Here is a 25946-nt window from a genome sequence, read left to right on the forward strand (position 1 = left end):
TCATATGTTGACCTGATGAGGAAACTGATCCTGCTCTGTTCCATCGTCCATAGGTCTTGCCAGCTGATCTTGTGTTATTCCACATTCTCCCATCTAATCCATCCTGCTTGGCCTGGGAAACAGCCTTTATACACCTCATCCTCTCCTGCTTTTGTACCTCGTTGACTACCAGCTTCCTCCATTGAGCTGGGGCTGCCTTGTGCCATGTAGGAGGAGCTGAACTGAGACCAAGACCCCCTCTTTCATGCTGAACTTGTCCCATGATTTCACCAATTCCAAGGACAGCCTTTGCATCTTCCAAGGCTTTCTCTGCCGCCCACTTTCTTCCAGTTTTCAACACAGGTGCTGCCTCCTTACGCATTTGTTGGTGACTCTGCTAATGTCCTTTCTAGTGAGACCTTGACGCACTTAAACTTCTCTGTTAGAGCGGAGACTGGTAGCTGCAGTATTCCTTTACCATAAAGTCTCACTATGCTGAGGCAGCGTGGAACTCCCAACCATTTCCTGACTGAGTAAAGCTTCCAGCTTCTCTACTTTTGTCAAAGAAACCTCATACACAGTCAGTGGCCACAGCAGTCTCGGCAGTAAGCCAAACTGAAAGCACCAGAGTTTTAGTTTGCTCGGTAAAGTGCTGCTGTCTATGCTCTTCAGCCCTTCCACTGCTTGTTGTCTAACTTCTCCAGCATGTGATTTAGATCCCTGTCGTACCATCTCCAAGACTTTTCAGTGGCTTCTCAGACACTATTAGTATTGCCTCACCATTAATGTAGAACCTTTTATCTACTACTTTACCTTTAATTATAGACATGCTCCTTGATTAGTGGGCTTGAATTGCATTCGTGCCCATTCAATGTTATTGGTTCATTTGCCTAATAACTGATTAGTGCAGGCTACTATTGCAGTCATGCTTGTCATGTCATCCATGTATGCTCATATTGGTGGTAGTTGCATTCCAGAAACCAAGCACTCTCTTCCCCCTACCCATTTTGATGTGTAAATAAATACTTCCATTGCCATGGTAATAGCCAGTGGAGAAATGGTGCATTCTGCCATTATTCCAACTTCTAGGCATTGCCATGTAGTGCTGAATTCTAAAGTTGAAAAATTAAATTGCAAATCTCCAAAGTAGACTTTTACTAAATTTGTTGATGTCATCGGTACGCTGAAAAAATCAAATGCTGCCCAAAGAAGTTAATGTTGCACTGAACCATATGCATTAGCCAAGTGCAAGAATGTCACATGGAACTCCTTCCTTTCCTTTTTAGCTGATTGAATTTGTTTTAGCTGATTGAAACTGATGTGATCTAAGCATCCTGGGAAAACTGGAATGTCCGCTTTTTGTACTGAAGTGTCAATGAAGTAGTTTTTTAATAGGTAAGTTGACAATCTGAGCAATAATGCAGAAAAAAATCTTTACATTTAATAGGGAAATAGGAGGAAACTGACTGATGCTTTATATAGACTTTATTATGCGGCATAAAGACTCCACTTGCTCGGCGCCATGCTCTTGGTACAACCTTCCCATGCCACTTTCATCAATTTCCAGAGGATTCATAGAACTCCAGAAGCACTCTTGTACACTTTGTATGGAACTCCATTAGGCCCTGGAGATGATGATGCCCTTGCTTTATTCACAGCTTGCTCTATTTCTTCCAACTTAAGTACACAGTTCTCCATTTTGCATTCTGGTGGATTGATAGGTGGGAAAAAGGCTCCTGCCTTTTTGAATCTGTGTGTTTCCTCCAAATATCTCTCCAGCTCAAACTTAGATGCTTTTAGTGTGCCATTTTTCTCACTGGTGAATAACACACACACAACACATATATATATATATATATATATATATATATATATATATATATATATATATTAGATCTTGAACTGTCAATCAATTACAATTTTTAATCGGTTAATTTATGTGCATTAGTTCATTAATCAGTAGATTAGTTAGTACACATTTTTATAACAGTAATGATATAAAAAGTTCAATAGAATCTAAATAAAAACAAAGCCAATGGGAATTTGGTCTTTTTAAAAGCATTTTTATTATTAGTTTTATTTTAGTAAATATAACACATTTTCACAGAACATCAGTTGTTTACACAGATACATACTTGGCTTCCTTCCTGTACTTCTGAATCTAGCAGAAGCTGAGGCACTGAAGAGATGAAGCGTTTTGGAATCTTGTTACATGTACTATTTGTGGCTATTGACAAGTGATTGCTTAACATGTTGTCTTAGTCACAAATCAGAGAAAGTAATTCCACTTAATTACCTCTATTTGAAGAATTGGTGCTTTCATCAGGTCAGGTATTTTTGGTGTACATCTCCATTTTTTCTGAGAAAGTTATTGAAAATTGATTTGTACTCAAATCAACTACAATGTCTCTGTGTCTTAAAACTTTTTTTTTTTTGATTTGTAAAAAGCAATTCAAAATATTACTTCGAAGTTCTCAATATAATTCTCAATAACTGTCTCTATAATAAGCAGTACCGTGTGGAATTTAGCTATGGTTACACCCTACCCTAACCCGTCCCGCCTCTGCTCACTAATGATGATGATGTAAAGCCAAGGCAGATCTTTGACTTTCCCATTGATTAAACTTCCAGTTATGTCTCTGCTTATTCAAGATTTGACACCTGTATAAGAAGGGGCAGGTCTTTGAGTTTTTATCTGTAAAAAAAACCAAGGGCCGCTTCGGCCCCTGGATCCCCATTTAAAGTTGCCCCCCCCCCCCCCTACTGAAATCTGAAATGGGGCTCCTGAGCCAGTAAGCAAAAGCAATTTCAAATAGATCTACACTGGAGACAAATATATTGTCCATCTGTATTGTAAGAAAATATACGAATTATGAAGACCCCTTTTATACAAAAGGCCATTTAGAATTAGATTTGTTTTGGTCAATAGAATAACAAACAAAGAAAACCCAACTGCACACTCTTTAGAATAGCTTAAGACTCCAGTTTGCAACTCTCACACTACAAACTGTATGCTTCGTCTTACAAACGACATCTTATTTATTTTCAAAATCCCAACCTTTCTTGTGGCAGATTCTCCAACAGGATATGGGGGTCAAATATACAATAAATCTTGTATCATACAGAAGTATAATAACGTGATTTGCACTGCTAAACTTTATCCTTTTTATTTATAAATGAAATAGAGGCAACATGTTGACAACATTCTGTCAACAGTAGGGCTCATAAGGTTTTTGTTTTTTTTTCCCAATATTAACTGTAAAGTATTCAAGCCCGACGTGTTTAATAAGTGAACTCTTGTTTTTTTTTTATTACACCAGCCATGTCCCAGGCTCCGTTCTCCAGATAAAACCTGTTTCATCTCGACTCCCGCCTTCGCCCTTTGACCTCTCTAGCATACGTTGCTTAAAGCTGTAACACCCCCAATACTCTACATTCCTCCCACTTTAAGTATTTATCAAACCCTAGTTATTTTTTTTTTTTTTTAAACAAAATACTATTATTAATAATAACATGTAGAACAAGAACACAAACAATCCCTGATCCCACTATGAGGACAGAGGTGGACTACCCTGTTCCTCCAGACAATTATTATTCTGCCCTCTCTTCGGTAACTGCCCGTAACTATATGGTTTTAGCTTTTACAAGTCCATCAGTACCCGAGGCTTCGGGATACGACTAGAGCGACGCAAAGGGGCTGTGTCTTCTGTTTGGTCCCCCACTGCAATGTCCTGATTCTCAGAAGTGTCTTCTAGAATGTCTTGTTCTTCTTCATTGTTTGCAAGCTGATCCTGTGACTTTGTCCTTGAGTCACCCTGCTCCACACTGGGCTGGTCAGACACAGTGTCCTCTACTTCTAGTTGGGGACTGTCAGGCTGCGGCATGTCTGTCTCAGGTTCTTTAGGAATATCCCTGCGGACATGGTCCACATGTCTCTGGCAGGCTCTACCATCTTGCAATTGTACAACGTATGACACTGGACCTGTCTGCTTGCTTATGGTGCCTGACAACCACTGCGGCCCTGTGCCAAAGTTGTGAGCAAACACACTGTCCCCCACCTTAAAGAACCGTTGTCTGGCGTGTATATCATGATTTGCTTTCTGTTGAGCCTGTTTCTGCTCGACCCAGGCTCTCTCATCTGGGTATAACAAATCCAGGTGGGTGCGAAGTTTCCGTCCCATCAGGAGCTCCGCTGGTGATTTACCTGTGGTGGCTTGGGGCGTCACCCTGTACTTGAAAAGAAACCTGATCAGTTTCGACTCCATATTCTCCTTTTCCATTTTCTTTAATCCTTCCTTGATTGTCTGAACTGCCCTCTCTGCTAAACTGTTAGAGGAGGGGTGATAAGGGGATGTGTTAATGTGCTTAATGCCATTTTGGTCCATAAACTGCCTGAATAGTTCTCCCACAAACTGTGGTCCATTGTCGGAAACAACGGATTCTGGCAGTCCTAAAGCAGCAAAAGTGACTCTGAGTCTGTCAATAGAAGCCTCAGCTGTGGACGAGGTCATCGGGTGGACCTCGATCCACTTCGAATGCGCATCCACTATCACCAGGAGCATCTTTCCATTAACAGGACCAGCATAATCCGCATGAATTCTTTCCCATGGTTTTTGTGGCCATTTCCAGGGATGTAGAGGTGCCTCTGGAGGGGCATGTCGATTTGCTTGGCATCTGGTACATTCCTGGACGTTCTTTTCTAATTCCTGGTCCATTTTCGGCCACCGCACATAGCTCTGTGCCAAACACTTCATGTGCACTATCCCTGGGTGTGCCTCATGCAGTAATTTTAGGACTTGCAGTCTCATTGTAGGTGGAATGATGACACGGGCTCCCCACAGGAGACAACCTTCCACAATGCTTATTTCTTGTTTCCTGCTAAAATAAGGCTTGGTTTCACTATTTGGCAACCCACCCAACCATTTGTAACCATTCGGCGTATCCTTGATAACACTGGGTCTCTTTTGGTAGCCTTGCGGACCTGTCTCGCATCTAACGGGGACGTTGAGAGCCATTCCAATAAAAGAACTGTTTCAGTTGGCATTGGCACTTTTTGTGGGCCTTCTGGTAAAGGAAGTCTGCTCAGTGTATCTGCGTTGCCAAGGTCCTTCCCCGGTTTATATCGGAAACTGTAGTCATATCCAGCCAACGTTAGAGCCCAGCTCTGAATTCTAGCTGAGGCCATTGGGGGTATTGGTTTATTTTCATTGAACAAGCTCTGGAGAGGCTTGTGATCTGAATTTATTGTAAAACGTCTGCCCAGCAGATAGCAATGGAACCTTTTTACGCAAAAAATAACAGCCAGCCCTTCCTTCTCCAGTTGAGAATACTTTTTCTCAGCAGGTGCCAAAGAGCGTGATGCATAGCTGATGGGCCGCTCTGAACCACCCGACATCCTATGTGCAAGTACAGCTCCCAATCCATAAGGTGAAGCGTCACATGATAACACCAGGGCTTTCTTACAATCAAAGTGCACCAGTACATCTGAAGACTGCAGCAGAGCCTTTGCCTGCATAAATGCCTTTGTCTGCATCAAATTCTAATGCCACTGGACCTGTTTCTGCAACAGTTTGTGCAATGGTGCTAAGACTATGGACAGATTTGGCAAGAACCGTCCATAATAGTTGAGCAGGCTGAGAAAGGATTTTAGCTCAGTAACAGATTTTGGGGCTGGAGCTTCTGATATAGCTCTCACTTTCTCTTCCACAGGATGTAGACCGGCTGCGTCTATCATATGTCCCAAATAGATGACTTCAGGAGCCTGGAAAACACACTTGTGTTTTTTTAGACGCAGTTTTGACTGTGAGAGCCTGTGTAATACTTCATCTAAATTTGCAAGATGTTCCTGTTCAGTTCTGCCTGTAATGAGAATGTCATCAAGGTACACACACACACACACCCTGTATGCCCTGTAAGAGTGAATCCATTATTCTTTGAAAAATGCCAGGTGCTGCTGACACTCCAAAAGGCAAGCGGTTATAGCAAAACAGTCCCCAATGTGTGTTAATGGTCACATAAGGTTTGAATCCTTTGTCCAGTAGAATTTGCAGGTAAGCGTTGCTCAAATCAATTTTTGTAAATTTCTGTCCTCCTGCGAGCGTAGCGTAAAGATCTTCAATCCTGGGAATGGGGTATGTATCTATCCTTGCCACATGGTTAACTGTGACCTTGTAGTCCCCACATATACGTACACTGCCGTATGCTTTTAGGATTGGTACTATTGGGGCTGCCCACTCAGAAAACTGTACTGGTTCAATAACCCCTTCTGCTATCAATCGGTCCAGTTCTTGATCCACTTTGTCTTTCATGGTGTATGGGACTGGATTCAGTTTGAAAAAACGTGGCCTAGCTGCTGGGTCCACCTGAATTTTTCCTGTCTTTCCCCTGAGTGTGCCTAAGCCACTTTGAAAGATTTTGCTATGTTTCTCCACCAATGTTTGGTATCTTGCAGCTTGTGTCCAAAATAGCTCTGTCCAGTTTAGTTTCAACTGTTTTAACCAGTCCCAACCCAGTAGACTGGGGCCTTCCCCTTTAACTACAGTGAGTCGTAAACGTATCTCTTGTCCTTGGTATTTAACCAAAACGCTAATGGACCCCAGTATTGGAACTTGTTCCCCTGTATAGGTGCGTAGAACCACATCAGATGTGGTAAGTTCAGGTGTATTGTCCAAAGGCCAGTTTCTGTTGTAAGTTGATTCACTAATTATTGATACTGAAGCTCCAGTATCAATCTCCATGGTGGTTACTTGGTCATTTATAATAACCTGTACAGTGATTGGGTTTTCCCTCTACTGCCTGCTTCTTACATTCAACATTGTATACACTTAATTTTCCTCCTCCACTAAGTGCATCGATTCCTCCTTCCTGGGATGTTTCCGTGTATCTTTCTTTTTACTACGACCAACTCTGGCAACATGGCCACGCTTTTTACAGGTGTAACACTCAGCATCTTTAAAATTACAGACATCAGGTGAGTGCTTACCCCCACATCTATAAAATGGCAATTTGCGCTGGTTCTCTGAGTAACTGGTCTGTCTTCCTGATTTATTGTATGAAATGCTGCAATTTCCATCCCTTGCGCAATATCCAGTGCCTTTCTGTAATCCAGCGTCGACTCTGACAGTAATCGGCGTTGTATGTGTTTGTCGTTAATTCCACACACTAGTCTGTCCCTCAAATGGTCATTCATTGTGTCTCCGAACTTGCAATACTCTGAAAGTGCGTGGAGTTCGGCTACGAACCCAGCTACAGATATGCCTGGTTTGCGAGAACAGCTATCAAATTTAAATCTCTGTACTATGGCTGATGGTTTCAGATTATAATGCTCTGTAAGAGCTGTCACGAGCTAGGCAAATGTTTTTTCACTAGGTTTAAGTGGAGCCACTAAACTTCTCAAAAGGCTATACGTTTTAGCCCCGCATACACTAAGCAAGATTGCACGTTGTTTTTCAGTTTCTTTAATTTCATTTGCGATGAAATACTGGGACAGTCTCTCCGTATACTGAATCCAGTCCTCTTGTTCTGCCTTATACTCTTCAATTTTGCCGTATGCCACCATTCTGTTTTTTTTTCAGGGAGATACGTGTGCTTTATTTTACAGCAGGAAACAGAAAGCTGTGGAAACGACCCTTCTACAGAATTTATGTTATGTCTTTTCTGTCACGTAGCTTTTTTTTTTTACCTTGGAAACCTTCGGAGCAGTTTTATCCTCGTCGCCAATGTAAAGTATTCAAGCCCGACGTGTTTAATAAGTGAACTCTTGTTTTTTTTTTATTACACCAGCCATGCCCCAGGCTCCGTTCTCCAGATAAAACCTTTTTCATCTCGACTCCCGCCTTCCGCCCTTTGACCTCTCTAGCATACGTTGCTTAAAGCCGTAACACCTCCAATACTCTACATTAACCACCTTTAATTTCTTTAGGGAAGATGGGGGTGGAAATCAGCAGCTCATAAAGTCCTAAAAAATGGATCTTTTGAGACGGTTCTTTTTGCAATTTCAGTTACTTGTGCGGCCTTGGATACAGAAGCACCATCCAACCTTACCCACAACTGAATCTGACTGCAATAGAGAATTTTTAAACAGTAAAGAATATATATTAAAATGTCCACTGGAGTCTTAGTTGAGACCAAACAAATTAATTTTCTCTGTGACCTGAGCTGAATTATAAACCAGGCCTCTTGGCATGATGAATCTGTATATATATATATATATATATATATATATATATATATATATATATATATATATATATATATATATATATATGTAATTGTATAACGACCTGTTGAATTGTAACTTAATTCTTAACTTAAGGTATTAGTTACTGTTTCAATCCACAAAAAAAAGGTGGACCTTTTGTAATTGACGGATCCTAGATGTTGATGACAGTGCTTAGACACACACCACCTACATAGAATCCTTGCATGCCTAAGGGACTTTCAGAGTGCAGCAGGAGTTTCAGCAGACAGTTGCTGAAGATTTGTCAAGTAGGGTACTGTACCTTCAGGAATAATGCTGCACAGATACAGCCAGCAAAGGTTTCTGCATTGCATTGACCAATTTAATGGGCTCTCTGACTGCCAACCTAAATACTGGGTAAGCTAAAATAAGCAAGATTAGCATGACTGAAAAAATAAGAGTTGGAAGCAAAAAAGTTAAAGTTAAACAGAAACCATGAATTCAAATGTGGTGTAGTGACTATCAGAGGCAAATACAGAGGTTGAAACGTTGGGAAGAACAAGTGCACTGATCTTAGGGACGTTATCCAGATAAGAAAGGAAATTGGCTTGTGCAACACCCAAGATTATTATATGGTCATCCCAAGGCTTGGCAAGGTTAATTAGTTTGATAAAACTGCCAGGAAAAACAACACACGCAGACCTGATGTACACACACGCAGACCTGCAAAAACAAAACAGAACAAATGCAAATAACACAATGAGAATACAGGTACGTTTTGTATGTAACCACAGCTATCTGCAACAGTTTTAAATAATTGATTAATTTATGTACTGTACTTATTTTTTATATAAATCCTGTTATTTTGATTTCATAAATGGTTATTTGTTTATTATGTAATGTAATGAAATGCTTTTCATGCTTATGCGATTATCAAGTTAGTGTTTCATTCTTTGTTGCTGACATTGGTTTACTCTGCTGGGGATTCCTAAGGAAGCATCGCATTGGTTCTGATGCGCCCGTGGGTTAGGGAGGTGAAATACCCTACAGTAAACCCTGCTGACATCACTCTCAAGTTCCTGGTTACATTTTTTTCTAAAGTCTGTGTAACACTACGTTGCTCAGCTGTTACTATACTACTTGCTAAAAGAGGAAGCTGTCTTGGCTGTGAGATTGAAGGAAGCCCAATAAACCTTCAGTTCTCCTGTGCTGTGTTGGGAATGCTGTGGCGAGGGGGAAATGGATTGGACATTTTAAATGAAAATCAGGGGTGAAATAATTGGGCACATGAAATTTAAAAAAAGAAAAAAATGTAAAGAAATGACAGCAGAAATGACATTCTTTTATTTAAACTACTGTTGTATAAGAGCCTTGAGAAATGTGTTTAAAAATGCACTATGTACAGTGAATCTGTATTGCATTCTATTATCAGCGTCACTATGCTGGGCACGAACCTGTGACCCCTCACACTGCAGACGAGCATCTCAACCACTGTGCAAAAGAGGTTTGTCTGCATTAGTGATTACACAGCTTTAAACCTCATCTCATCTCTCTGACAGGGCAGAATCACACAACACTGCCTATAGGAGGTATTCCTGGAAAACTGATTAAATACTGGCAACCTGACTAATTCATTAAAAAGGTATATGTATGGGCAACCTGGCTCTATTATGAAACAATTGTGCCAGTGTTACACCAGTTAGGAGTTTGTTTGCTGCAAGTATAAAAGGTCACAGAAAGGATAGCAATGGACAGGACCTTCTCGAAGAAGTAAAGGCAAAGTTTCCAGGCACAAAACATTATGATGGAACAGATCTTCTTCTTTCTTAAAATCAGTCAAGGACTTCTGCGTAACCCAACTGTGTTTGTAAAAGGCCATTATACTGTACATACAAAGGCTAAAACTGTTAAAACTAGAATTATTACCTCTATGGAGAGTACACCACAGACCCCTACTTGTGAAAGACTATATAAACCCAACCCAAAAAGAGCAGATAGCTCTCAAATTCCAAAAACCCAAAGGTGGTGCTCCTTGGCTGAAGAAAACCACAAAGCAAACCTCAGCTGCAGATGCTCTATGGTGGGGAGAAATGGAGAATGAGAGCCTGAGAGACTGAGGGAGAAAAGCCCAGAGACCACACCAGGGTAACAAATATAACTGCTGTGTATTTAAAAGGACAGTTCAGACCAACAAGTCTACATCTACTGGATTATAAAGGATCCAAAAGACTGTCAGATTACATTTGTGGTTGAATAATTAAATAAGAGGGTAACACACAAGGACTGTGGTGATTCCACTGGTGATTGAAGAATCACTGCGGGGAAGACTTTATAGTACAATTCAACAAGTAAAGTTCCACAGCTGGATGGCGATTGAGTCAGTGATGTTGAGTATAATCTGTGTTACATTCTCCACATGAAACCTAATTAAATGAAATATAGTTATATGAAACATAACTAGAGGAACTGAATTATATTTACGTAGCCTTCAAAGAATAACTTGATGAACCTTAACAAGTAACTGAAGATATTTTAAGTGAACTTGCTATCTGCAGACAAGTATATTTATTTAAGTTAGATTGAAGGCTTGATACTATTGATTACTGTGACAGGGTAGCGTCACATCCACGCTGTTACCGGCAGGAAAGAGACCCAGAGACAGAAAGCTTTATTTAACAAAAACAAACAGAAATACCAGAACAAAATAAACAGGGCACAAGGGCCAAAATAAAATGTTCAAACAAAACAACAAAACACTTGTAGGCTGGGCTTCAGTACACTGTTGCAAAAACCACAGCACAAACTCCTCCGGCAAACTATACATGTGGCCACTCCCCAATTAGCATCAAATACCTAACTGGGAAATGGCCACGCCTGTGATTGCTGGCAGGGACAGATTTAACCCCATCCCTGCCAACCTTACATTCCCACACACATACTATTTACAGCAGCAGGGCTTCTGCCCTGCCACAATTATCTTCGATTCATAGTACATGCTTAAGATTACCACTTTTTTAAGAAGGGACATTGATTAGATTTGCAACTCCACTGCCATACAGCCTCACATCCAGCTGGAGCAGATTTTTTACACCCCATTTAAACAGCTCTTTCAGAAGCTGATCGTCCACCAGGATATTGAACTCATTCCGGCTGAGCTTTGCCTTTCCTGTATCCCTTTTTTTTTTTAATTAGATCATAATGATCATAGATTTAATGATCATAGCAATATATTTTTCAACATAGTGATTTTTTTATTTTTCATTAACACAACTGTTGGTAGTTAAACCGAAAAAAAAAGTCAGGTTTAAAAACTCTGACAAAGAGAATACATTTGTCTATCCAGATCATTTTCCATCTTGAAACAACGCTGCTGGTTTTTATTTTGTTCTCACAATAGCCATTTATTTCAGTCAGAGCATTAGCAGTATTTTACCTGTAATACAAGGTACAGCAAAGGTATAGTAAGGTGTTTCTTGTAAACACTACACCGTGTTGCGTAACCCTCTGCAAGATAAGTACACCCAGTAAATTGGACTCTTCATTCTGATTAGCAATTCTCTCTGAGACTTTAATATTACAAGGTTTTAACATTTTGATGCCATTTCACCACTGTAATTTGAGCTGTAGTTCTGTTTGGGGTCAAATCTGTCACCAAAACAAGTGGGATGGCTTCAATAAAGTGTAATTGAAGTGATATGAACATTAGATTACCCTAAATAATATATCTATAGTTATTATATTATAATATTATAATATATATATATATATATATATATATATATATACTGGGAGTAGTATAACATTGTCGGGTACAAGTATCGACTTGTCAAAACTACGGTAAAGGTGTGTGACATAGTAAACTCGGATCATCTAACGCAGCAACTCACTGTTAGATTATCATATATATATCATATATGCTCATGGGTGTTAGCTTAGTGAGTGTTGAGAATTAATGTTGATGTTTGTGGTGAAGATAATTGTTTCGTGTTTCATGCTCTGTGCTCTTTTTTTTTGGAAGTGTTTTGGGAGTTTTTGTCAAACCTATTGTTTTGGTCCTTGTGCTTTTTATTTTGACCGGTGTGGTTGTGTCAGTGTTTGTACCATTTTGTTTTTGTTTATTTGTTTTTTTAAAAAGTGCATTAGTGCAATTTAACCATGTAGCTTTCTGTGTCTGTGTCTTTATCCCTGCATTACCATTATCTGGGCTGGGAGGCTACCGCGCCAAAATACCATATAGATATTATCTTCCCAGGAACGCAACACCATGACAGGCAACTCCTTGATAACTGTTAAAACCCCAGAGTTGGGACTGCCAGTTTTTCATTATAAGTCCCTTTATCCTCTTTAGAGCCACACACAGGAAACAGCAATCTAGACAGAGAAGCTGTGGTTATTAAGCAAGCATATTACCCGTCAAATCTGAACAGAATGTATTCAGACAACATTATATTTTCCCCACACTGACGTGACAGAGGGGTAGATTTTAAATGGCTCACTCAGGTGTTGCGAAAGCACAATTCTCACAAAGCAACTTGATTTTTAAAAGCTTGCCCCATCTTGTCTTGTCAAACATGTTCTTCCTTGTAACAATTCAACACCCAAAGAAAGGAGAGGTAATAGTTAAATTATTCAAAGATTTCAACTAAATGGTAAGAAAAATGTCTGCTAGGTAGTCTTTCTGTCCGACTGATAAACATTATTAATACAGTGGTGTTCAGAGCAATGTGATAAGCAACAACACCTGTCCCATGTACTGTTTGTGATGCCACTGCAAATGAATACCGCAAGGGGATTGCTTTCAGTATCGCAAGTAGGGCTAAATTGCAACCCATTTAAAAACTACTGCTAAGTTGAGCAACACGAAATGTATCATATTACATCTGAAAACATTATTTTTATCTTACCCCTTGTACATTAACTTTCCATACAAAGTTTTCAAATCCAGGTATTTTGGTTTGAAAACAATATCTGAGCAATTCCACCATTGAAAATCATGTTGCATGAAGAATCATGGCATGAAAAGACAGAACTGCTTTAATCTGTTTCATCATAACATTCCAATTCACAGTGAACTGCTAGGTTGCGGACCATTGTACGATTTTGACACTGAATTTGACACTGAAATAATAGGCATAACACAGAGGACTGTTTATAAATACTAACAAAAACAGCTTAATACTACCTACTTCAGACTTCAATTTTTACCTTTGTAACAAAAAAAAATTGACTGCATACTAGTATCCATCCAATCCCATCCATCTGCTATTGGCATGTTACTTTTTAATACACAGTCTCCCATTCCTTTCTGCCTGTCTGCTGCGATCACCCCATAATGCAATGTGCAACAATCCGTCACCAGGGGAATCCTGGACTCTGAATCGATCCGCCCTTTCCGCATAGAAAGATGGATGTAAAGAGAATCTCATGAACTACATAAAGTTGAACTGTACATCAATACATGTCAGTCGTGGGGTAACAAGGTTATATTGAATCTTCACTGTGCACAGAGAATTATTCCATTCATGAACTGGAGGTCTCAAACAACACCCTCAAGGCTATGTGCTTCGGGAGGTTATTAGGAGGCTGAAATAGAATACGTGCTGTTGTCCATCTAGTGACCAAGGGCTAGATTCTCAAAGCTATATTTACTCCAAAAAACATCATTAGCACAAGTTAGCAAACCAGAAATATACAATTCATACAGTTAAATGCTTTTAGTAGTCTGATGTTGTTTCTTTATTTGCTTGGTATTTTTACCCTTCAGACAGCTTTTAGAATCTGAATCTGTGACCCCAGGGGACACGACTGGCTTCTAATCATGCCAGTCATTAGAAGCTGCTGCTCTGCCAAGTTAATAAGTGCAGAATATGATGTCAGAGGGTACAAAAGCAGACTGAGAATTTATTTATTTATTTATTTATTTTTTAGGGGAAAGCAATAGAATTGAGACCTGTGCCAGTAAAAGTGATCTGGATTTAGTTCCACTTCTTCTTCACTTTTTTTTTCTTATTAAATACATTCTTGTCAAAACCATAAAAACTATTTTCTTATTTTTACAGAAGTGCTAAAACAACAACACATCACACTTGAGAAACACTGAAGATAAAAATAATTATTGTGAGTGTGAGCTCAAAGCTCAGCCGCCAACAATAGCAGGCCAGGTGCAAAGCACAGACCTGCGGGCAAGGCAGCTGTCCTTTGAAATCAGAACCACCCCTGTTCCAGACTTAACAGACATTTTCTACACCTCACCTCTTATGTGACTCTTGTGACAGCAAAAGAAAAAGAGAAGTGTTAGGGCACAGTACACAACCTTCAGTATATGCTTCCATGAACACCTTTTTAAAATATTTGTTATAAAATATAAACACATAATTAGATGTCACTTGTATTGTGTAGTGTATTAGTGTGGTTTGATTGGTGTGTGAGTGCCGACTGTGTACAGCAGGGATTGGGTGGGGATAGTATAGTTAGTTGGGAATTGAGATGCTAGCATGCTAATTAGGGAAACCTTAGTTGGCCAATAGCCAAGCCTATTTTAGGGCAAACAGCAGCGCTGCTTGGGATGAGTTTTTTTCGGGATTTATAACGAGCAATAAGCAGTGCTTTTATCAAATCAAATCAAACCAAAGTATATTTATATAGCACTCTTCATACAGGTGCACTTTACAGGACAAAAATGTTGGCAGATTTATAAAAACAAAACAAACAAACATGTCAGATGAAAAACAAGTTTAAGATATATATATATATATATATATATATATATATATATATATATATATATATATATAAAATACATATAAAAATACAAAGTAGTACATATCAAACATATACAACAATAAAACTAAACCAGATACATGCACACACACACACACCACATATACATACATGAAAATGCCAGATCAAACAAATATGTTTTAGTTTAGTTTTAAAAACAGGTAGAGTCTCAGCTTCCCTCACATGTGTTGGCAATTCATTCCAAAGTTTGGGGGCTCTATAACAAAAGGCCCTTCCTCTCCATTTAACATACTTTAGTTTAGGGAATACCAGCAATCCCATATTCGGGGATCTAAGGTTACGATTGGGGATACATGGGGTAAGCAGTTCTCCTAAATAGGTTGGTGCCAAATTATTTGAGGCCTTATAAGTTAATAATAGTATTTTAAAATCAATTCTAAATTTTACAGGAAGCCAGTGCAAAGAAGCCAACACAGGGGTGATATGTTCCCTTTTTCTCGTTTTAGTCAAGATTCTAGCAGCAATATTCTGAACCAATGGCAAACATGACATTTTCCGATGCCAGAAGATAACACATTCCAATATTAAATTCTGGAGGATACAAAGGCATGTATTAGTCTTTCCGCATCAGATGTACAGTAGATACTATAGCTCTAAGTTTTGCAATATTCCGAATTTTCTCATTTCTAGCATAGGTTCAGAAGGTAGTCTGTTGAAATCCAGGCCAAATGATTCAGGCTTATCACTAACAAAACCTCATTTTTTTCAACATTAAGAAATTTTGAAAAATCCAGCCCTTAATGTAGTAAGACCAGATACTATATTGGTCCCAAAAGAGGCATCACCAAGTTTTAGAGACAAATACAGCTGGGTGTCATCTGCATAAAAATGGAAATTTACTCCATGTTTGCTTATAATAACACCCAGAGGGAGCATATACATGGAAAATATGAAAGAAACTAAAATAGAGCCCCGTGGAACACTACAAACTAATTCAGACAATGCAGGTTTTTCAAATCCTAATTAAAACAAATTGAGAACTATCAGAAAATAAGAATTGAACCAAGATAAAACAACTCCAGATAAACCCAAAAAACTTTGCAGGCGATTGATTATGATAGAGTGATCCATGGGATCAAAAGCAGCACTTAGATCTAATAAAATTAAAACTGATAAATAGCCAGTCAGTGCCAATTAATAGATCATTTAACACTCTATCAAGGGCTGTCTCAGTACTATGTGCATGGCGAAAAGCAGACTGGAATGTTTCGTAGATGTTGTTTTGTGTCAAAAATTGATGCAACTACCCTTTCTAATATCTCTGCAAGAAAAGGAAGATTTCCTTTTGTAGAATGGTTGGATCCAGGTTATGTTTCTTGATCACTGGTTTTATGACAGCTGCCTTAAGTGCCAATGGAACTAGCCCAGAAGAAAGTGAACCATTAATAAGATTAAGAATATAGGTATTACGAGAACAAAATATTTCTTTCAATAATTTAGTTGGAGTAGTATCAAGAATACAGGTAGTAGGTTTAATATGCATGACTGGATCTTTTAACCCTAGGAAGGTCACTGGAGAGAAGGAATCACTATGGAAATAGTCAACGAAGTCATTGCAAGAGACTGTGGCAGCGGAAGGATTACACAGAGGATTAACTAGTTTATTTAAAACAGAAAAAATGATGTCTATCTTTGCTAATTTCAGTTAAGTTTGAATAGTGAATAGTAGGCTACTACCAAAGCTTCTCTATACTTTACTTAATGGTCCTTCCATATAAGAAAATGTACATGTAGTTTAGTATCTCTATCTTTACATTCTAATTTTCGACCATCCTGTTTAAGTTTTCGAGTGGAATCATTAAACCATGGCGCCTTTCAACCTCAAGCTTGGTCTGCCTGAATATTTCATTGCTGCCACCGCTGAACCACCCTCCCACATGGAACCCACAACACACACCCAGCATTATATATATATATATATATATATATATATATATATATATATATATATATATATATATATATATATATATATATATATATAGTGCAGAGAAAAGGTTTCTGAACCTCAATGATAATTATGGAAATTCCATAGTTTTACCATGATAGCCTACTTGAATCAAAACCAGTCTTTTCTTAAATATCCAATAGGGTTTATCTTAACCAATTCCATGTCTTTTGAAACAAAATGATGTATGAATTAGATAAACAATGCGTAATTAAGATTCAGGGTATGTGAAAAAGTAAGTGAACCCCTGGTTTTATCAGCTCAATTAAGGGGATAATCAGAATCAGGTGTTTAAATAATTAGGTAGATCTTCAGGGGTGAGTTTGGGAGGCCCCACCCTATATAAAGATCAGAAATTTTGTGAGTTTGGTCTTCACTATACAGATGTGTAGAAACACGTCATGCCACGATCAAAAGAAATCTCTGAAGACCTCAGAAAAATAGTTATTGATGCTCATTAGTCTAGAAAGGGTTATAAAACCATTTCTAAGAATTTGGAGCTCCACCAATCTGTCAGACAGATGGAGAAAGTTCAAGACCACAGTTACTCTACCCAGGAGTGGTCATCCTACCAAAATCTCTCCAAGAACAAACTGGAAAATCATCATGGAAGTCACAAAGAACCCCAGCGTAACATCCAAGGATCTGCAGGCCACTCGCCTTGGCTAATGTGAGTGTTCATGACTCAACTATCAGAAAAAGACTGAACAAGAATGGTGTTCATGGAAGGATTGCCAAGAGGAAACCACTGCTCTCTAAAAAGAACATTGATGTCTGTCTGAAGTTCGCCAAAGGGCACATAGATGATCCACGAGACTCCTGGAACAATGTTCTCTGGACACATGAGTCAAAGGTAGAACTTTTTGGCCTCAATGTGAAAAGTTATGGTTGGCGAAAACCAACCACTGTGTTCTAACAGAAGAACCTCACTCCAACCGTCAAGCATGGTGGTGGGAATGTGATGGTTTTGGGCTGCTTTGCTGCTACAGGACCTGGACAGCTTGCCATCGTTGACACAACCACGAATTCTGCATCGTATCAGAAGATTCTAGAGGAGAAGGTCAGGCCATCCGTCCATGAGCAGAAGCTGAACTGAAAGTGGGTCATGCAGCAAGACAATGATCCCAAATATACAAGCAGATCTACAAAAGAATGGCTGCAGAAGAAGAAATTCTGCGATTTAGAATGGCCTAGTCAAAGTCCAGACCTAAACCCCATCGAAATGTTGTGGCAGGACCTAAAGCGAGCTGTCCATGCAAGGAAGCCCTCAAATGTCACCGAGCTGAAGCAGTTCTGTAAGGAGGAACGGGCCAAAATTCTTCAAAACTAATGTGAGAGACTGACCAACAGTTACAGGAAATGCTTAGTTGAAGTCATTGCTGCTCAAGGGGGTGCCACCAGTTTCTGAATCTAAAGGTTCACATTCTTTTTCACCCATGGATATTGAATGTTGAATCATCTGTGGATAAATAAATGTTGAAAAAGTATCATGTTTCTGTGTCGTTTGTTTAACCAGGTTATCTTTATCTATTATTAAGATCTAATAACAATTTAGGTTTGAAATATGTGAAAATCCTAAGGGGTTCACAAACTTTTTTCTCAGCACTGCACATTATGGGTGAGGAGGTATCAGTGAATACAATCTGAGACTAGAGGTCTAGGTAAGGACAATTCTAATGTCAGACTGCATTCTTTAAAAACCTAGTAACACTAAAAATAATGCACAACTATCTGCCTATGTTTATGTCAAATATAGATAACATTAAATAAAATAACAAATGTATATTTACACTGATCCCCCCATTTCTTTAAACATTGTGGGTAATTTCCAAAATGCCTTGTTTGCTAATTTACATAAACTGGTGTGAATTGGCTTCTCCATTCCAGAACCACAAACTTCAACATACTTCGGCTCTCCACTTGCTGGCAGACCCCTGAACTATATATTTATAACACTTATTTTAACATTGGTCTTATTCATAATTACCCCCCAGTTTTTGATTAATTAATCATGAATACAAAATACAGTCGCGTTTAAGCACCAATAGAACTCAACTTTTTTATAATATAATGTACTTGTACCTTTTTTTCCTATATGAAATGGCAAACTTAATTTTGCTTTGCCTGGACATCATTTTGTCAAGAAGAGGAGTAACTCTGAATGCTCCAGCTGTGAAGTCACCCTGTTCTTGCAGATGGTCTGGCTGCTCATTCAACAAAGATCAAAACAATCATAATTATATAGCACATCAACCAGAGAATATTGTGGGATAGGATTTCATGTACTGTCAAATCTAATGGGAAACCAACCAACTGCGGATAAGAGTTTAGTAATACATTTAGGAATGCACATGCTGTTTATTTCTATGACATCCAGTGTGTTCATTTAGTTCCCTTGTGTTTTTTGTTTATTGGAACATTTTGCAGCAGGAATATCCTCATGAGATTTAACATCTCAGTATTGATGCACGCCAACATAAAACAATTTGACAAAATAATAACTACAGAACCAAAACAATGTAAAACAACTTGAGGCTTTTCAAAAGAACCAGTACCAGACTTCACACTATTTCATACTTCACTATTTCTAATGTTTTGGATATACAGTACACTATTGGGACTGCAGGCATACCCCTGAGCCTAGACACATTTATGAACATAAGTAATTGACTACATGAATAGCAGATTGTTAATTATTTAATAGATTTGAATACTGTTTTAGTCAACTGAGTTCCATTCTCTGAAGTAATGAAGCCCATTTCAGAGTACACTACCCTTCAATTGCACCGCAAGGTGTGCTGAAGCTTATTTCAATACAGACAAAGATTGTAGTCAAAGATTAGGGCTGTTGAGCTACATTACTTCAGTCTGTTACTCTAACACAGGGATATGACCTCCCAAAGGTAAATTACCTGGATTATTTGACTTTCCTGTGGGATAATCATATAATGAATTACAGTACATTTTTAAGTAAGTGAATTATCATGAAGATATGATCTTATTGGTCCAGCAACCTTAATTTAGTTAATCCCTGTGTCTTCAGATTTACATAACTTGGGTTATCATAATAACAGGCACAGCAGCTTATTTTTGATAAAATACACATGAATAGTGACTCTAACTATCAGACACCTAGCTGTGACTCATGTGATTTTCAATAGAAGTGCTGAATTGATATGGCTCTTTTTGTGTTTTAAGACAACAGTGGTAAAGAACATTGATGGCCTACTTAAGAACACAAATATTCAGTCAAATAAGGTGAGAGGTGACTAATTCAACAAGGTATAAACAGACTATTTTATATTCATATGAGTAATTTTAAATGTGTATAAAAATGATTTCACTTGTCTTTTACAGGTTTTAATGTTGATTTGTATTTCAAAAGAAATGCAAGCATCTGCAAAATGTGTTAGAACAATTGTCAGTTATGTATAGCTATGTTATGCCATTGTGTAGTGCAGACAGGAGTCTCTAGTATAAACAAATGAAAATACTATACTGGTAAACCCCAGGGTTAGAAACTAACACAAGTACTAGTACCTTTTGAAATGCGATATAGTAGTCCTGATGTAAACTTACTACTAGCCCTTATCTGAAGTGCCTAAGTTGGAATCAACAACAACAGTTGGGGTCCCTGAAAATATCTGGCTTAAATTTTATTTTCCTAAATTTATATTTGTATCTATTTATTTATTTATTTATTGATAACAAAGGAACCTTAGTAAACTACTGTACTGTGTGCTGAGAAACTGACAATCATGAGGTTTCCATGCTGGGCAATTTACAAGTGAAATGGCAAGGCGCGTGCACGTTTGGGAGAATTACTCGTGTAAATCAGGTTTGTAGCTGAAAAAAACAGCCAAAGAGAGGGATAGAGTGAATCTCATTTACTCGTGGAACAGAGCAGTCAGTCCCACAAGTTAGGGACAAATTAAAAAAAATCAAACAGTCCTACCTGCAGGAACTAGCAAGGAGGTGCCATTCAGGAAAAAGAGGGACGGTCCCGCAGAGCAATACTTTTTGCTTCAGTTATATCTGGCATAGCTATGTACGTGTTGCAGTACAAACTTGTAAATGCAGCGATGAGCTGTGGCTTTATGCACCCCAAACACATTGCCAACTACCCTGTACACAGCTGAGTAACCCTAAAGATGTACTCAGCTGAGGATGCCAGTCTATACAGAGCAATCGCCACTCTTTTTTCCACTAGCACAGAAGTCAGTATGTAATTCTTTTTTGGCTGCATATCTTCCTTTACCAGTTCTACTATAATGCTGAATGTTGCCCTGGTGATGCAAAATGACTGCAGATATGAAAGAGTGATGCAGCACAACCTCTTCTCACCAGCAAGATGGACGAGTATGTGTGCAAACCGTCCTTTCACTAGCCATTGGCATTAGATAACAATGCATAAGGATTTGCTGGTAGAGTAAATTTGGTGGTTCAAGCTCCCAAAACAAAGGGAAAACATCCACTGATCCCAGTCCAGACAGCCTTGGGAGAATACGTGTTTCAGCCAAGGTGATCTGCAATACCTGTGTGGGTCAGTTGGTCAGTTTCATTTTATACCTCAGTAAATTTTTAATAAATGAGTGTAAGATAAATTAGTTGAAATGGATTCAGTACTAACGACATGCCACCCCGCCAATGACATTTAACAAACAATTTGGGCAACAGTAGTAAAACACATTATTAACCAGCCAGGCACAAGGTATTTTGCTTTATTAAAGCTTAGATTCACTCGTGTACCAGTTCTCTGCGCATGGAAACCACATTTTCACAAAATTTCACTAGTAATCTACAAAAACAGCACAAGTACTTTACACATTGATAATTTACATATTGCCCCCCAACTTCCCATAAATTTGCATGACGTCAGATGAAAAGCCTGGTTTTTTTACTCCAGGAAAATAAACTGAGCGAATGGAAACCCCAGAACCCCAGGGTAATTGCTTCAATTTAAGTTTCCAATTAATTTCATGAGTATCCCTCTCCTTTCACAAATGCACAAACCCGCTGTATTTAATTCCATTGGAAACATTGGAGACTTGTTCCTAGGGGCTGCCCTGTGGCCTTTACTAGTGCATTGCTGCCACAAGTGAACACCTTGTTGGCTAAAATAAAAAACCCTTCAGCAAGTAGATATTTAATTTGCTTTGTGTTACTATGCAATCTGTGCGTAGACTAGTAAAGAGTGCAGACTGCAGCTAGACTGTAAAAACTCCAGGACCGCGATATATCCAAATCCACAATATAGCGAGGGGCGATATAACGAGGGGTAAACAGTAAGCAAAGCAGATTCATTCATTCAAATCCATGCAAAACCAAAACAGCATCTGCTCCAAAGTTTGCACCACTTGAAATAAAAACAAAGAATTAGCAAACAAGCAAAAAAGCCACATTTTCCCCAAAAGGAATAAACAACTAATGATGACAGTATCTTTCAATTCCCATTCCAGCCGACAGTTGCAAAATCTGCACATCATTACAGCCTGCATACATCCCCTCGTGCTCAAATTCTCTGCAGCGTTGTTTAATCGTTATGCGCGGTTTAGGCATTTTAAAAACAAACGTCTCTTCCATCACAATTTTAATTCCCAACCCGCTTCAAATTATATATCGGCTTAAGTGCTAGACAGCGCTTCCGTTTCCCTTCAGACCGCATCTATGGTAACGGCTGATCCTTGAGAGTATTTATTTAAACTGTTCTGAATAAACCTCACAATTAAAAAATGTCTATGATTGTTTATAAAGATTTTTCGTGTTATTTCTTTTTACATTTCGATTTATTTGGATCTATATGTTACACTGCTTGTTATTTTGTGTTATTTCGTATTTGCGAAAAACATGGGGCTCTAGTAAATGACATATTAAGTGGGGTTGGCATTGCAAGGGAAATGAAGGGAGGTTTTAGTGCCGAGCGACTGTTCTGTAAGCTTTACCAATGCTTACCATATTACTTTGAATGAACGTCTCGGCGTTTATTTTAAATTCCCCAAAACAGCTGCGGCTCTTATTCAAGGGCGGTGATAATTAGAAGTACTATGGTTTTCGAAAGTCTTAGTTTTTATTGCGTTTTTTTACGGTACTTGAGGGAGCGTATATTTGATGGAGCGTATATTTAAGCGATAGAGCCCGTAGATGCTGGCTGTACCGTGGTCATCTGCCACTCGGTAGAGCACACATCAAGAGGGCTCTATCGCGATTAGAAAACGATTTATTTTATTGTATTTATTTATTTGTTTTTATTTAGTAGTCACCAATTATTTTCTCCCAATTTAGAATATCCAGTTATTATTTAAGCTTGGCTCACCCACCGCTGCCACCCCTGCGCTGACTCAGGACTGTCAAATTTATGTGGACATTGCCAGATAAATGAACTGTACAATTGCAATAGTCCGTGAAGTATAGAGTCGGACTCGAAAGGTGTTGTTGGAGGCGGGGCGTCATTCATGCTTTCAGGGGCTGGTGCGTAAAGAACTGAAACAGGGTTGGCAGTTTGACTGGCTGGTTTTGAGGAAGGATAGTTGTTTGGATCCAGCTGATGACAGAACTGTGGACCAGTCCTGTGTTTGTTGTTCGTTTGCTGTCCAGTAGCTGCGAATTGAGTCTTCATTAAGGTGTCCTTTCACAGACATGATTTCCCTTGTCTCTAGACCAGCGTCAGAAAGTATCAATGTTTAAGTAGCTTTCTATGTTATCAGATTAGTTGTAGATTAGAATGTTAAGGGAAAAAGCTGGTATTTTTGTGCAGATTGATTACAAATTTAATTCACAGTTGTTAAGCACTTCAATGTTCCAGTGGGTATCTATGCAAAATAGAAGCCCGCTAGATCTGGAAGCTGATTGGCTCTTCACACTCAATCATTTTCTAATTAAGTTTATTTCTGCGTATACAACTTGTTTAGGATTGCTTGCAGATCAGGTCAGTGTTTGACTAGAGGTCACATACAAGAGGGAAATAATAACAAGAGAGAAATGTCAATTCAACACCGAGGAGGTCGGTTTATTTTCCCTTTCTTTTCTTACAGCAGGCTGAACTTTAAAATGCGGTGCATTCCTTTCTCTTCATCCAGCAAGACAAGAAAAGACTCACAGTCTCCGGATCCAGACAAGGCTTTGTGAGGAAGATGAGTTGATCCCATGGCTATCCCCTGGCTATGCCCTAAACAGCAACACCACAGCAAAAGCTACACTAGCTTCTGTTTGGATCAGGACTGCAGTTCCTGTCTGGATCAGGATTCTGCAGTGTCTCTTATTAGCCAAAATACCGTACATACAACCAAAACAGAAATACATTTAAGAAACTTAAATAATAATCATACAGCTCTTGCTTTACAACTAAAACATATTACTTTTCTTGCTAATTTCTAAATGTACAGTATACATTTATTTTAGTGCTGCTGTATTAACTCATACACCAGTATCAGTATATAGTGCTGTGTGTGTATATGCTCCAGTGTGTAATTGTATTCTTTTAAAATACATTTTATGCAAGTTTATTTAATTCATTTTGTTTCTATTTGTAATGTTTTGCCAGCTACTATAGCTCACGGTGGCATGAATCACCCTGCAGTCTACATGCTTTCACTAGGTCTGCTTCCTTTATGTTAAAGTGCAATCCACAGAAGGCTCTTCTGTTTATTGAAAAAAATTAATTGTACTTTGCTCCATACAGCATCTTCAACTTTGACTTAATTACAGCCTTGGGTAGTTAGTAACATCATATCCCCTTCAACTCCCTCACCATCCGGCTTCTGAATACAGATCAGACAAGTGAGAAGCTAAACCAATGACTGATGGACGTTGATACACAGCAATTAGCAAGCTTTTGCTATTGCAAACTTTGAATTGACAGAAATCTGCTGTTACACTAGTGTGTCTTATTGTATGGATTAAACCAGAGTGATTCACTCAATACAACAATTAGTCAGTTTAATACAAATGCTTTATTAAACATCAAAATCAGCATGCAATAGGAAAAGGCATTTCATGCACAATTTTGGAGACAACAGAGGGTGCAGTCTTCATTCCTCTGGTCTATTAATCTTTAAACAAGCCTTTTTATACCTAACCTGTGGTTATGTCATTATTCACCATTTTTTTGTTTTGAAAATGTTTTCCAATATAGCTTGGTACTGTCATGGTCCTTCTAATAAACATACTCACAATACACCCTGCTAATAGGATATAATAATGAATGTTTCCTAATCAGTAACTTGCCTTTACATTGAATTTAATGAAATACACAGACAAAGTATATCAACATATAAATAAAAACAAATATTACAAAAACAATGTCCTTTTCTTCTAACACAGTTAAACCTGCCTTCTCAAGGATCCAGTATTTTGCAGTTGAAGTCAAGGCTATGTTAATGATATTGGCGCAAGTGCAGTACTAGTTGTCCTGCCAAATAGTATGTTAAACTTTTTTAGTTGTGTATAACTTGAATGTAGAAAATGTATTTAAGCTGTGGCAGTGGAACAAATCTAAACTTATTTTCCCTTTTCTGCCAAATTAACAGTGTAATTGGAACTTGACATCTCATTTTGCTAACATTCACAATAGGCCCAGTATGCCAAGACAGTATTGTTTCTCAGCATTTGGAGAGAATGTGAGATTAGTAGGGGCCCAGAAAGCCAGTATTTAATTAAAAACCCAAGCAGAAAAATGTAGGAGTTATTCCAAAAAACAAACTTTGCTTCCTACAGGGCAGACGTTGTTGTGAGGAGGGAGATTGACTGAGCAAGTCCATTATCTAGTTAAACATTGCTCAATGCAGGCGCAGAGTTCAGAAGGTGGAGACTCGGGTGTGGGGGCTGGCCTGTAAAGAACAAAAATCAATTGAAGGAAGCCAGCTGGGAAGCTTCAGACAAGAAAAGTCAAACAACGGACAAATGTCCCAATACGTTGTGCCTTTCCATTCTCTATAAAGATACGTTCTCTGTAAAAACAATATTTATTCTTTTGATTTATTTTATTGATTTAAAAAAATCACTTTCTTTCTATATATCTATATATATATATATATATATATA

General features: G+C 38.5%; 1 pseudogene; it reads right to left on the reverse strand.

Moving 5' to 3' along the window:
* Positions 1–3620: 3620 nt before the first annotated feature.
* On the reverse strand, positions 3621–6716 carry LOC121326223 (annotated as a pseudogene).
* Positions 6717–25946: the final 19230 nt, after the last annotated feature.

Source organism: Polyodon spathula, chromosome 1 (genome assembly GCF_017654505.1).
Source record: "Polyodon spathula isolate WHYD16114869_AA chromosome 1, ASM1765450v1, whole genome shotgun sequence".
NCBI classification, from domain to species: Eukaryota; Metazoa; Chordata; class Actinopteri; order Acipenseriformes; family Polyodontidae; genus Polyodon; species Polyodon spathula.